This window comes from Carassius carassius, chromosome 11 (genome assembly GCF_963082965.1).
Source record: "Carassius carassius chromosome 11, fCarCar2.1, whole genome shotgun sequence".
NCBI classification, from domain to species: domain Eukaryota; kingdom Metazoa; phylum Chordata; class Actinopteri; order Cypriniformes; family Cyprinidae; genus Carassius; species Carassius carassius.
In genome coordinates, this window is record NC_081765.1 from 26,254,557 (window position 1) to 26,269,027 (window position 14,471).

Here is a 14,471-nt window from a genome sequence, read left to right on the forward strand (position 1 = left end):
GTCCAGAGATGATGAGTTTTACTGAGACTGTGGAATGTGTGAAGGAGGGTAACGGCTGACCATTAAGTGCCACCGTAGAGATGGGCTGAGAAAGTTCCACCATAGGTATCTTAATTCTTTTAGCAACATTAATGTCTAGAAAATTACCCTCCGCCCCCGAATCCACCAAAGCCTTACAGTCAAAAGTTAGTGAATGAAGATTCAGCCTTAACGGTAGAGAAGTGACAGAAAGAGAGGATTTATTAAGAGTTGCTCCACCCGTCAGTAACCTCTTACCTACTGGCGGGCACCGGTTTTACTGGACATTGCAGAACGACATGACCCGCGGCTCCACAGTACAAGCACAAACCTTTCTTTCTGCGTCTCTGCTTCTCCTGCTGTGCAAGGCGAGACCTGCCCATCTGCATGGGTTCGGGATCTGGAAAAGAGAACTCATTCTCGCCAGTGACTGATGACAGGTTACTGTGATGAGTGACATCAGGGATTCTCTGTAGTGTCTTCTGTTGGCCACGCCTCCTTAATCTGGCACCTTGATGGTGTCCGAAAGTCCGTGTAGAAACAGGTCCAACTGTGCCTCGGAATTCCAGCCGCACTCCGCGGCTAAAGTATGAAATTCGATAGAATAATCCGCTACAGTGCGATCCCCTTGTCACAGCTCCACGAGAAGTCTAGCTGCCTCTCTGCCATAAGCAGCGCGATCAAATACCTTCTTCAGCTCCTCCGAAAATCCGAGATATAATGAAAGCTATCTTAGAATCCTCGGTGGGAAACGATGACGGCTGAAGAGAAATATAGAGTGAGCATTTAGCCAAAAATTAGCGACACAACTGGGGCTCCCCGAAATAAAAGGCTGGTGGTGGTAGACGAGGCTCAGGAGAACGGGTGCTTTGATCCACGGCAGCTGGTGGATTGGACGCAGGTGGTTGCTGAGAAGAAACGGTCTCTAATTTGAAGCGCTGAAACTGAGTGGTAAGGTCTGAAACCTGAGCGACCAGGGCTTGGACAGCACGACCCGTAGCCATCATCTGGTCATCTTGGTGTTCCATGCGAGAGTTAATACTGGTTAAAAAGTCTTGGAATTCTGCCGAGCTCGCTGGATCCATTCTGGTTGGTTCGTTCTGTCACAATGATTGAGTCTCGAGATCCAAGTGCGAGGGCAAAATGGTTTATTTGCAACTCAGATAGCAAGCAATGAGAAACGTAGGAAGACGATGGCATAACCCCAGATGAATCACGTCCAGACCACTCAAGCTGCAGTAACTCAAACCCAGCGCAGAAATCCCAGTTGGGCGAGGAATAAGGTCCAGATCGCTTAAGCTGCAGAAACTCAAACCCAGTGCAGGAATCCCAGGTGGGCGAGGAATAAGGTCCAGAGAATACCAACTGGAGGAACAGGAACAACAACTAGACAAGAGAGACAGACGAGAATCAACAATTCAGACCGCTGAATGAACCTAGCTGCGGTGCTAGTTAACAGGGGAAGTCGTGGCCTAATGGTTAGAGAGTCGGACTCCCAATTGAAAGGTTGTGAGTTCGAGTCCTGGGCCGGCAGGAATTGTGGGTGGGGGGAGTGCATGTAGAGTTCTCTCTCCACCTTCAATACCACGACTTAGGTGCCTTTGAGCAAGGCATCGAACCCCCAACTGCTCCCCGGGCGCCGCAGCATAAATGGCTGCCCACTGCTCCGGGTGTGTGTTCACAGTGTGTGTGTGTGTGTTCACTGCTCTGTGTGTGTGCACTTTGGATTGGTTAAATGCAGAGCACAAATTCTGAGTATGGGTCACCATACTTGGCTGAATGTCACTTCAGACGCACACAATCAGACAGAGACGCAAGATGAACGTACAGACCCATGAACTGTGACAGTTACTATACTATTATTTGTGTATTTAAGTATTATATTATTATATATGTATTATTGTTTTTTATGTTATTACAATGTTTAAACTGACCACATAGGCCTCCTGTGGGTCCCTAGAACTCAGTAAAAAAAAAAAAAACTAACATAAGCAAAAACACTGCAATATTTCCCTTGTCCTCAAGGTGGTGTTGAGTCTATCGTCAGCCTTGTATGGATGGCTTAACTCAAGCCTCCTTCCTGTCTAAGAACTTACAAGAGCAGCAGTAACCATGGTAACTCCTTCAGAACCCAGGGCAAACATTTATACGGCAATGGATTTGCTTGAGAAATACTAAAAAGAACTAAAATAGAACACAGTCATCAGAGAGAAGTATGCCTGAGCATTTGCAGGCCAGCACGGTAAAAACAAAAGCCTTCAATACACTTGAATTGGGGTATATTTGTTTTCAGTTAATCTGAATGCTTGTATTGCTTCCATAATTACAATATTATGAAGGATTTGTGAATTCTGTGAGTGCTGCCTTGGATTCTTTTTCTCTCTGTTACTGAGTTACAGCAGTAATTTAGCATCACTGAAGCAATATAGGGGAGCGTGCAACACCATAACCCTCTCTCAGAGGAGCACAGATGAGACCAAAAAGAGAGCTACCATTACCTTCAGGAAGAAAGACAGTCCTTATTGTTGTCTATTTCTGTGATTTTTGTTCCTGAGAGAGAACTGTCAAAGCTTGGTATGACACATTCTGTGATAATACACTGTCATAAGGCCCAAAATATACACCAGAGGGTGTATTTCCTGCTGGAAAATCCATCTTTAGATGATGGTTGTGTTTTGGAACATGGTGGATTTCTATTTCTAGCTGGCCACTCTAAAAACCTGCTTGACCACCTTGATGGTTTGTTGATGGTCTACCATGTACCAAAACCTTTTTTTTTCCAGGACTGTTTTAAAAGTGTTCTGTTGTTTCAAAGTGAGAAAGAGAAAACGTTAAGAAAGGAGATTAGTCCATGCCATGTCCCTCTAGAACAGTCATCAGTACGGAGGCATGAGATGTTACACACCTTACATCAGTAAAATGATCCTGCTCATCAGCGATCATTCCACTAATGAGCAACCTAATTCAGGATTGTATCACACACATTCTGACTAATGAGTCTAACTGCTAGTAAAGGAAGACAAACAAAGCGGAGGAAACATATGCAGAGGAAGATTTTAATTGCACAGCGCTGCAAAAAACAACGCCTTGTACAATAGTGAAGGTTATCACTTTTTGCTACTGCCCTGCGGCAAACAAACCAACAAACATACAAAAAACTTTGCATTATATGAATTTGGCAGACAATTTAATTAATGCATTGAATTTAAAGTACACATTTGATCAGTTCATGCATTCCCTAGGAATGAAACCAATGGTCTTGGTGTTCCCATGCTCTGCTGTTTGAGCTACAGAAAAACTTTTGCTGGGAAAGACACATTTCTGGCACTTCTGACACTGACAAATCAGAAGCCATTATGCACAGTGGAATCTAAACTCAGTGGTTTCTGTTTGAGCAGTACTTGAAGGGACAATTCAAGGGAAAATTCTGCGATCATTCCACAGTCTCTGCGACTTTTTATCAAACGTTTTTGTCCATGCTTTGAAGAATTAATGTAGTATATTATTATTGTTAAAAAAAGTTGTTTCATGATGTCTGCTTGTAGTTTTATTTAAATTTGGATTATTATAGTTCACTTTAAAACCTATGTACAAGTCATTGCATGCATTTCTGACATGACCACTATCTGAGAATTTGCTACTGTCAATACATCCAAATACATGCTGCAGTGAGAATGTAGGAAATACTACTGCTGGACATATATATCAAGTAAAATAACCCCCATAGATAACATACATGAAATCACCCTGCAGCAGATCTATACAGGTGGAGCTGGGGAAGGTGTGGGTTTCTGTAGCTGAGTATTTGATTGTTGAGCAACAACATTGGCTACTTAGGTAAAAAGAAACAAATCAGCTGTGCCATGTGAATGATGATGTGCTAAAATCAGATTGAGTTAGAAACTATCAAACTGCACCATCTAGAGTTTCATAACAGAATTTGGAAAATTCTGTGCTGCATGTCCACAAAATAAAATAAATATTGGAATGGAGAGCTGAGCTGCAGGGATGTTTACTGCATGATAGCAAGACAAAATAACATACATCCCATTGTTTGGCTGCTCAGGAGAGAGAACAGGGTTTGATATTATAGCAATTCTGATGCAAGGACAAAACCGAGAGCTCTTTCTCCCTCTGCAAGAGTTTGTCCGTAAAGAAGCATGCAGGGGTAAATAACTGATGTCAGGATAAATTAAAGTGCAATAGAAGGACATGATGCACTGTTCAGACTGACATCCATCAATTTAACCCTAAAAACTTTTAAAAGGCAATTACAGGACTGTGGAACAAAGCAGAAAAAAGGGAAAATTCAACATACAGTTGCCATTTGTCAAGAAGACATGTCTCAGCCCAGATTAACATGCCATCACCTTTGATTTATCTGCTGATGAGAAAAGGAATAACATTTCTTACCCCTCATTTGTGTAGGATAGCACTGTATTTCTTAGACATTTTAACATCTGACATTATCACAATATACTTAGCAACAACAAATGAAGCTTGGGTAGGAAACCAGGCTGATATTATATAATTTCACTTCAAGAACAAGAGATGGTATGAAGCCTGGGGGAGCCTACCTTTGGATGGATTGGCATTTCTTTGAGTGTTTGGAACACTTGTTGGCTCAACCAGTCGCTGAAAGCTTGTCATTTCCGACAGCAATCCTCCAAGGGTGCAGCCATTCTACAAAGAGCGACTTTCACAGCATTTTCTTTCTGGCTTCTAACAGCACCTAAACGGATAATGATATAATATGCTAAAACTCATCTGAACATCTGGCATTTTCTGACGTCACAACACACTGTCACTTAAATCTGTGCATTTGACAGATGCTTTTATCCTAAGTGACTAACAGAGAATTCAAGCTAACAAAGTAATTCATGCGGTTCTTGCATTCCCTGAGAATCTAACCCGTGCAAATGATGAAGGAAGAGTTATTTGAATGTAGAGACAGACTTGTACTCCTACACAAAGTCATGCTGGGATAGTGATGTGAGGAGACAGAGAGGGAGATTGATACTGTTGTTTGCTATTGGATGGGTGGAGGATACTGCTTGTATAATGAATTGTGACACTTCAATTAGCCCCTCCAAGATAAACATTACAAAAATAACCCTCTTGCCTTTTCAGTTTTATGGCTAACTATCACACCACATTATATTGTTGCCATAAATTGCGTACAAGGGCATAATTTCTATTCTCTGGCACAACTGATTCTTGGAGAATTAGTGGAAAGCCAGAATATGTGTGAGAGTTACAGGAGATAGATCTCTTTAGCAGTAACACAAGCCTTAGCGGACTCTAAATCCTTCATCAAAAAGGATTCAGTTCAGAGACAGCTCTCAGCAGGACTATCTGATACCCATTGACTTTATAAGTGGGAAACTCAGAGCCACATGGGAAGCGTTTTTAACATTAGTTGGAAGTATGAAACAACATATTGAATACAAGGAAATCAAGCTGGATTCAAAGCCAGAGTCTTGTGGCCAACACAAAGAGGGACAATACAAATAGGCTAGATTCATTAGGAGAATTTATTTAAAATAGAACATAACATAAAATGGGGAGGAAAATAGTCGGGAAAATAAAACAAAGGAGAGCGGAACTGTACCACCACTGAAAACCCCACTGCCCCGATATGTCAATGAGACTTCTTATAGCAATGCTTGTATGGTCCACAGGTGTAAGAGATCTGCTCATAGATACAGAGCGATACACGTCATAATCTGAAAACCACACCCAGCGGGGACAATCCAAACCACTCCAATGACTTTATATTAAAGAAAGTTGCCTCCTTGTCATTTCTGACTTCTGACTAACAACAACAACAACAACAAAAAACAGAACAGAACAATGTCTAAAAGTTACTATGTGACAAGGTGTACAGGAAGCAAGTTAAAAAACCCAAAACTTAAGTTTTTATAAGCTGTCAACCCCCCCCCCTCCCCAAAATACAATTAAAAATTAAAATAAATAATTAAACAAAACATTTGTGTTTAAGGACATAAAAGTAGAGCGCAACGTGTCATATTACTCTGAGAACTACGCCCACTGGAAGAAAACGTAATCAGTGACAGGAAACATTCATGTTTAGTGATCCTTTCTTTCCTTCCACCAGTAGGTGATGACAGGAAAATTTGTCTTTCTTATAGTGTTACAGCATATAGAACTGGATGATGACATCACTGAATCATCAATGAACTGACTTTAGCTGGAAAAATTACTGTTATTTTCTTCTTTCATTCATGACAAACTATTTTCCTGTTTGACGCTGCTTTGACACAGCCAGTATTTTTTAAAGAGCTTTACAAATAAAGTTGAATTGAATTGATTTGACTATAGTAATTTAAATTTATTCAATGAGTAGTCCATAACCAAAACGAGTCAAAACGTGACTACAAACTAAGATAAGAGACTTCAAATAGTATTTAAGCATCATAAGTGTTTTTCCAAACTAAAAAAATTTCATTTGTACAATCACCAGTAGTGTTTACATAGTCATGATTTGTCTCCCTCTTATTCTCTTGTTGTGAACAAGATTGACTCGCAAAATGAATTTAATTGCTACTTTTTCTTTTTACGTGGATCAGCACAGTAGATCTTCCTTCATGAACGAGATGATTCATTCAGTTAATTCACAATCAAGATATCCGCGCTTTACGTTTGCCACAAACTATTCAGAATCAGTCAAAGAAAAACATGAGTCTTGAGGTGAACTTCACTTAAATTATTCAAAAACAACTAATTTGTTTACAAACTACACACCACTATATTCACAGCCAAACAGATGATTTTAGAGATTTAAAATGAACCAATGAGAGTCCATGATGGGCAGGGCTACATGCCTGTCACTCTCGATCTCAGCTTTTGTCTCTTTATTTTGTCACGTCTGTTTAGGACACAGAACAATGTTATTGTCCATTTGTTCTGATTTATTATTTATTAGAAAGGTTTGCAGCAGCTCTTTTCTATGGAAGAGTAAACAAAACTCTGTGGTAAACTGGTAATTGAGCAAAGTGTGGAGCTAAGCATGTCTTCAAAAGCGCTAATGATCCACAGGCTCCAGCTCGCACTGAGATGCATGACTGTGTGTTTATGCTGTCTGTGAACATATTTATATAATAATGCTGTATGTGTGTGTGTTACCGCCATTATAGCTACGGGCTTGTCTGAAGCAAGGGTAATTTGAGGTACAATTATGCAATAAGAATAAAATAATACATCTGTTTACTGGAGTCTGCCAGTTTGGATAAGAGGAAGGGAAATGAGAGGATAAGATCGTGTATCATAATCAGGGGTGTGGAAACAGTCTGCAAAGTGAGGGGACATATTATAAACAGACTGCCTCATGAATATTAATTAGATGATATACAAACTATTGAACCGACTGAATTTGATTATATCCCTCACAGCCTTGTTTCTATTTGTCAAATTAAATCCCAGGGTTATAGCCTACTAGTTAAATAAAACCATAACCATAACTGATTTTATTTCAGCTAGCTGCTAAATCAGCATTTATAGTTTACATTTAGTTTAACTTGTAGTAAAATAACTCAAATTGAAAATGTATAGACAAAAAATAAATAAAGCTAAATAAGAGCTATATGTCAATAAGTGTGTTTACATGGACACTTTTTGCTTCCATTGGAATGAATTCATTCTGATTGACAAATCCAAATGTAGTGTTTACATGAACACTAAATAAAGTGATTGAGTTGATATGCGCGTTTATATGTCACAAGCTTCTGATCGGATTTACTCTTTTGCCATGTACACACTGCACGAATATACAGAGTTTCCAGTTTCGGTTTTCAATCTGATCAAGTGTTTACATGTTCTCTCGCTCGGATTACAAAAGGAATAAACCACCCCTTACAATTCGATCGAAATTTTAGTAGGATCTGTCAAATTCAATCCGACTGACATGTTTACATGAGACTTTTTTATTCTGATTGTGCTTCTAATCCTATTATTATCAGATTAGTAGGGTCCATGTAAACGCAGCTAATGATACTAAAACAACACTGGTCTATCCTGACTAAAGTTGCTACACTCTGATTACAATCCATGTTCATATGATACTATTCAAATTATGGAAAAATGAGTGAGGTAATTTTAATATCAGCCACAAAGGTGACACAAACCCTCCGTTTTCTGATTAGACAAAAGTTGTTTCTCAGTATGAGATAATATCTAGGGAAATTAATCAACTGATGTCATGGTTGATTTAATTTTTCAGATTTTTGGGCTAATTTGTCACCGAGTGGATGGTGGAGCTGAAGCGGAGGCTGAGCAGAATGGAAATGAAAAATGCCGTCACTTTGTTAGAGCACAGACGTAAACATGCCGTCAACACAGCGGTGAAATGACTATTTATGAACTGGAGCGACATGCTAATGATGTGCATTAGCAGTTCGCTCTGGATCTGGGCCTAGTCATAATGGCTCCGATCACTGGACATATGCTTTCACTCTGAAATTGAAGCCACTTTGCTTTTGCGAAAGACCATAGGCGGGGAAATGTTGACTTGAGACCCAGCACAGAAGCAGTTATTATGGCATTAAAAAACCCAATAACGCTGTCAGAGGACATTCGCATTTATACTGCATTTATACTTTATACTGATATTACTGCTTAGAGGTAACTCCCAAGAGTTTGCTTTAGGCTGATGCTCATTATCTAAAGGAAAACTGGACCAATACAGTACAGAAAGAGTTGGCAGCAGTTCCTCAGCACCAGCCATCAAGCTGAGTGGAAAATCTTCCATCTTTGACACTGCAGTCCCTATGGAGTGACTACAGGGAGTCATATATGTGTATGTATATATATATATATATATATATATATATATATATAGCTACAGGCAAAATCTGAAGTAGTAACGTAAAACTTCCCTTTTAAAAACTTTGCTACATTATTATATGTTAAATAATATATGAAATAGACATAAGAACTACAATGAATCTCATTGATAGAGATTGTCTGTTAAAATAACTAGGCCTATCTGTTGATTTGTTGGAAACATTAACATTAGTAAATGCATTAAGGGGCAATCACAGTACAATTTTCATTCCAATGACTTCTATTCATATGCATAGGAATGCAGGAGACCGGAAATGCAAGCTTATACAAATTTCAGTGCCTTTTAAGTTTTATGTTTGGTGAACTTTGACCTGTGAATTTGTCAAATGTGAAGACGTGCATGATTATTAGAAGCTCTGACATATTGTATTTATTATTTGTTATATGTTGATTTTGTTTTTGTTTTTAAAAAGGGACTGCAGAGTGTGTGGTCATCCTGACTACTACAGCTTCTGAAGAACTTTTGGGTGCTTAAAGTGTTTAGGTATTATAAAAAACATATTTAAAGCATTAGGATAATTTATGAGTATACTTCTTTATTTTTAGTTCATTAATTAATTAATTAATTAATTAATTCTTACATTACCTACATTTCGCTAATATTCAACTATGCATACATTTATATTAACTTAATATATTAATGGACATATTTAAGGCTAAACTACAACTAAACCTCACTTAATTTATAACAGTGTAAATTTTGTACTAAACGGCTAAACGCTCACAGCTGTGTGAAAAATTATTTTTTAAACAGCTCATTCTGATTCAATAAAATTAACACATGAGAACGAGTTTGATTATTTGCTCTATTGCAAAGTTGAGTGCTCAATGTGGGAAATACTTCAATGTAATGTTTTACCACATTTCTTTTGGAAACATGCTTGTTAAAAAGCTACACTATTTTAAAAAGCACTTTAAAACAGAAATTTCTTTAGTATCGTCACTACTTTTAGGTAGTAACTTCACCAACTCTGATATTTACAGCATATATGTGCGAGAGAGACTGAAAGAGTTTGGTTTCCTTGGAGATTTGTTTGGCTCCAGCATGTGCTATTTTGGATTTTTTGTAAGGATATTTATCTGTAGCCATGAAGGCATTAGGAGAGTTCATGACTGAATATATTTCCCAGTACCTTGCATTTTTCATTGTATAAATTTCCATTCATTGCTTGTTCTCATGGGATATGTCTTAAGACATTCTCTGGACTGACAACTATATTCAGAAAAAAACTTCTTAAAGCTAGCAGCTGATCTCCATGCAGCTGTAGGGTGAGGATATGAAGTGGAAGAGGAAGATGATGCTGACCCAGGATGGCTGAAGGACATCTGGGCTTTTCACTTCTCATGTGTAGTTTCTCACTGCTGTCTCTGCAGAGATGTGTCTCATAACCCACCTGCAGAATGGAAGGTATGACTCATGAGAGAGCTGTTTGTTGGCACTTACGGTCATGAAGGTCATGTCTTAGATTGTTCACTTGCCAGGCACCAAGGAAATCTTTTGGCTTGATTTTAGAGAATTTGAGCCTGGTAGTAGATCAAATGTTTAATAGTGCAGCTATCAGATTGTGTAGAGAAGAACTAAAATTAATGTTTTTAATCACTAACATGAGTGCAATGAGATAAAAAAAAAAATGATTCAAGGGTTAATATTAAAGTTTGGTTTGACATGGTTGTTTTCAAAAATAAAACAGAACAAAAATAGCACAATACGCTTGTTAATTGCATAATTGTAAAATGTAATTGCAAAATAAGAGATAATAATAATGTTTAAACCACTGGTTTTTAAGTGACTGTTAAACAGCTGATAAAATGGTGAAAATGAATGGGCTACTTACAAACTGAAACTTCATATCACTACACTTTTTTTTTTTCTGCGGATTTGATAACTAGTAATAACCCAAACAAAAGGAGAATATAAATAATAATTGCTTAACGTGCACAATTAAAAATATACAAATTATGTGTAATATTCTCGTTTTTTGGTGTTATTTTATGGCAAACTTAATAATGCAGGTTTGTTCAAAAGAAAGACTGTTGCTTAAACTTAAACGAACTTAAACTTCAAACAGAAACTGAGGACGTATTTTGTGAAGAACATAATACAGAACTTTGCACAGTCAAAACTAATCAAGTCCAGCATCTTTCATAGATATACCAGTTGGGAAATTTTATAAGATATCCTGATGCAGGACAAGATCCTATAGACCCATAACCAGTTTTGATTTTTATTAAATTATTCAGCTGTGCTCAGTTACAATGATAGGACCTTAATGTCATATCCCTCCACATAGGTGTAATTCAAGTTTTGAGTGTTGAGTCACTCACTAACTCTTTACCTTTAGGCCACTGTGGCATTGTGATCATACTGCTATGAATTAAAAATCTGATCCCTTATCATGTTAAAAATCATCATGACACCTGTCTGCTGATCCCACATGACTGGCTAAAGGTGCGGCAGGTGACATCAACATCAGCATCAGTTGACTGTGCAGTATGCGTGTGTGTTTAGTAATATCATGATAACTTATTGCATGTGCACACTAGGGTTTTGTTTATTTAACCAATTAGCCTATACAGTTTAGCTGTTTAAAAACCTACATACCGACCCCAAACCAGCCCAAATATGGTCCACCCACCCAGACCAATTTTTACCCACATAATCAAATTCAACACCGTCCAATCTGGCAGCACTTGTAGCAGCACAAAACTTCCATAGTAAATTATACCCAGGCCTTTAATTTGTGCCGGAACAAGCAAGATCCAGCACCTTATTTAGTCCATGCTCCAGCTCATACACCAATGATAAATCTTTATGTTATAACCAGTGTATGTTCAGGAAAATTAAGTAGGCCTATAACAATGCTATCAACCAAGTTAAACAAGTAAAAAAAAAAAATTTTTAATAAATTGAATAAATGCCTTAAATGCCTAGACTTTTTCCAAAGACTTTTTCCAAACTATAATTCCTGACTAAATGTATAATCAAGTGAAACATTATGAAGTTTCAATAACAATATACAATACTATACCATTCAAAAGCTTGATGTAAATAATATAAACGTAACAAATAGATAACTGTAACAAATGTAAAACCAATGCTGTTCTTTCAATTTATTCCCCCTAAAAAACCTGAAAAATATTCTCAGCTCTTTTCAACATTAATAATAATGATAATAATAATAACAATAAATGTTTTTGTACAAAATAAGATTGTTAAAAGGATTTCTGAAGGATTGTGTGACTGGAGTAATGATGCCAAAAATTCAGTTTGAAAGTCAGCTTTGATTGTTTCTAATAAACTGTTTAACTGCTCCCCCAAGTGGATATTAAATTATGTTGTGGGATAATGAAATATATTCTTAATAAACTACAAACATAAAATTATATACATTTATTTTGTCCTCACATTCTTTCTTGTAACTCTTCCCTCTCAGTGACACAAGCTGACTGAGAGGCTCATTATGCAGCTCATTATGCGGGCCTTTGTCTTCTCAGGTGTAAATCACAATGATATTCATGATAGTTGACACCTACTCGCATATGACTTTTACCAACAAAAAGTGTCTTAGAAAATGTAAATCAATATATTGTTTTCTGTAAGTGAGTAAACAAGATGATTTTCACATAATTTAGAAAGAAAAATTCTAGGCTACAAGCTCCAGTTCTCAAAAATCCCGGGAACCAATGTTCTGTATGTGTTTCATGGCCTTATTCAAGTGATTTAACATTTTTAGTTTTTCACTAACCACGCATAACATTTTTTTTTCTCAAAAATACAATCATGTACATGCATGCATTTCACATATTATTATAGCCCAGTTTGTGCTGATTACAGTGAGATTAGACTTTACCCATTTAGATATTTATAAGAAACTGAAAAAAGCACAAATGTCAGGGTATGACAAAACTTCTCCAGGCCCCAAAAATACCCTTAGGGCCGTTTCATAGTCAACGCATCTGTACGCATACGCGTCCCCGAGGCTACGCATCGTTACGCTTCGGCCGCCATTATGCGTAGCCAAATGTGTCATCCTAGTTTTTGATACGCAACGCGCCGATACACGCAATACTATGCGTTGTCGGTGGGGGCGACATTGCAAGTATTGTACATTAATTCAAGTATATTGTGTTTACAGAAGAAGAAGGTTTGAATACAATGGCGGGCGAAGAGGAAAAATTATGCGAACTTAACGGCCCTATCTCTGCGTTGCCTTTGTTGCTGCCGATTTAAAATCAGCAACAGAATACACTCCTTTTCAGTTGCCATTGTGATCTGAATATCACGCGACCCGACTCTACTAATATCACCCTGACTCTACTACCCCCTGTTGCGTGAGCGGTGTATTGCATACACCGCTTGCATCCACTGTTTAGACTATGAAAGGGAGCGCGTCGCTCGCGTTGCTTGCTCGTGTTTTTCGCGTTGACTATGTAAGGGGCCTAAGACTCCAGAGGGTTAAAAGCATTCTACACCAACCAAATGAACTGAACACTGACGTCAAACAGACTCAAGCCTTTGAAAAACAGAACTGATAGGCCCAATCAAACGCTGCTGATTATGCTTATGAGTGATCAGTGAGACTCTCAGCTCATTTACAAAAGCAAATGTGTGAGTTTCTTCGAAACAGCCGTGGAACAATTACACAGAGAAAGAAGGATAAGGCAGCAAATGTCTGAAGATCAGATCACTACAGATTGGCGCAGCAATGGCGGCCTCCGCAGTAATTACAGAGACTAACATTCAAACGCACGTCCTGCCACGGCTTTGCAAGTTTCCTGATTGCTAATTGTGATTAAAAGCAGCACCTGAGGATGGAGCTGAACTGGAGAATGATCCTGTTGTGGGAAAGAAATAATTGGGGCAATTTTCTTCGCTACAGCCACTTATAAGAGCCTTTTTTTTTTAGAGAGAGAACATGAATTCATTTCTAATTATGTTTCCTTCATAAAACAGAAGCAAAAGACTCAAGAGAAACAAGTATGTGCAGGAAGAATGCTGAAAGAAAAAACAGACGTTGTAAATTTTATAGACGATTCTGTAACCACAGTTTACTTCTGTTGCATCTCTCCAGGTGTGATGAATAAAATGATAAAATTATATTAAATTAAAAATATAGATTCAGGTAACAAAACTGTGAAACAGTATTTAAATGCTCTAGCTTTGGGGAATGGGAAAGCTGTGGTGGAGAAAGTTACTGTGACCAGAGCTGAAGATGGGTGTCAAAAACTGAGTTTTGTTTTGACGCCACCACTCAATAACAACGTGGCCAAATGAACACTCCAGACAATTAGTCCACTTGACAGCGTGTATAATACACTCTGACTGGTTTCCTGTTCTTAGCTGGCAGGATTGGCACCTGTTGTGGTCTTCTAATGCTGCGATGTGTGTTCAGAGATGTACTTTTGCACACCTCGGTTGAATGGCTAATTGTCTGACCATTCTCCTCTGACCTCTAGCATCAACAAGGCATTTTCACCCACAGAACCAAAGCTCCCTGGATATTTTCTCTTTTTCTCTGTAAATGCATATTTTTGCTCAGTTTGGAACTCTGGATAAAATTGAGGTGTTTTTTTTCTCCCCCAAGTATGAG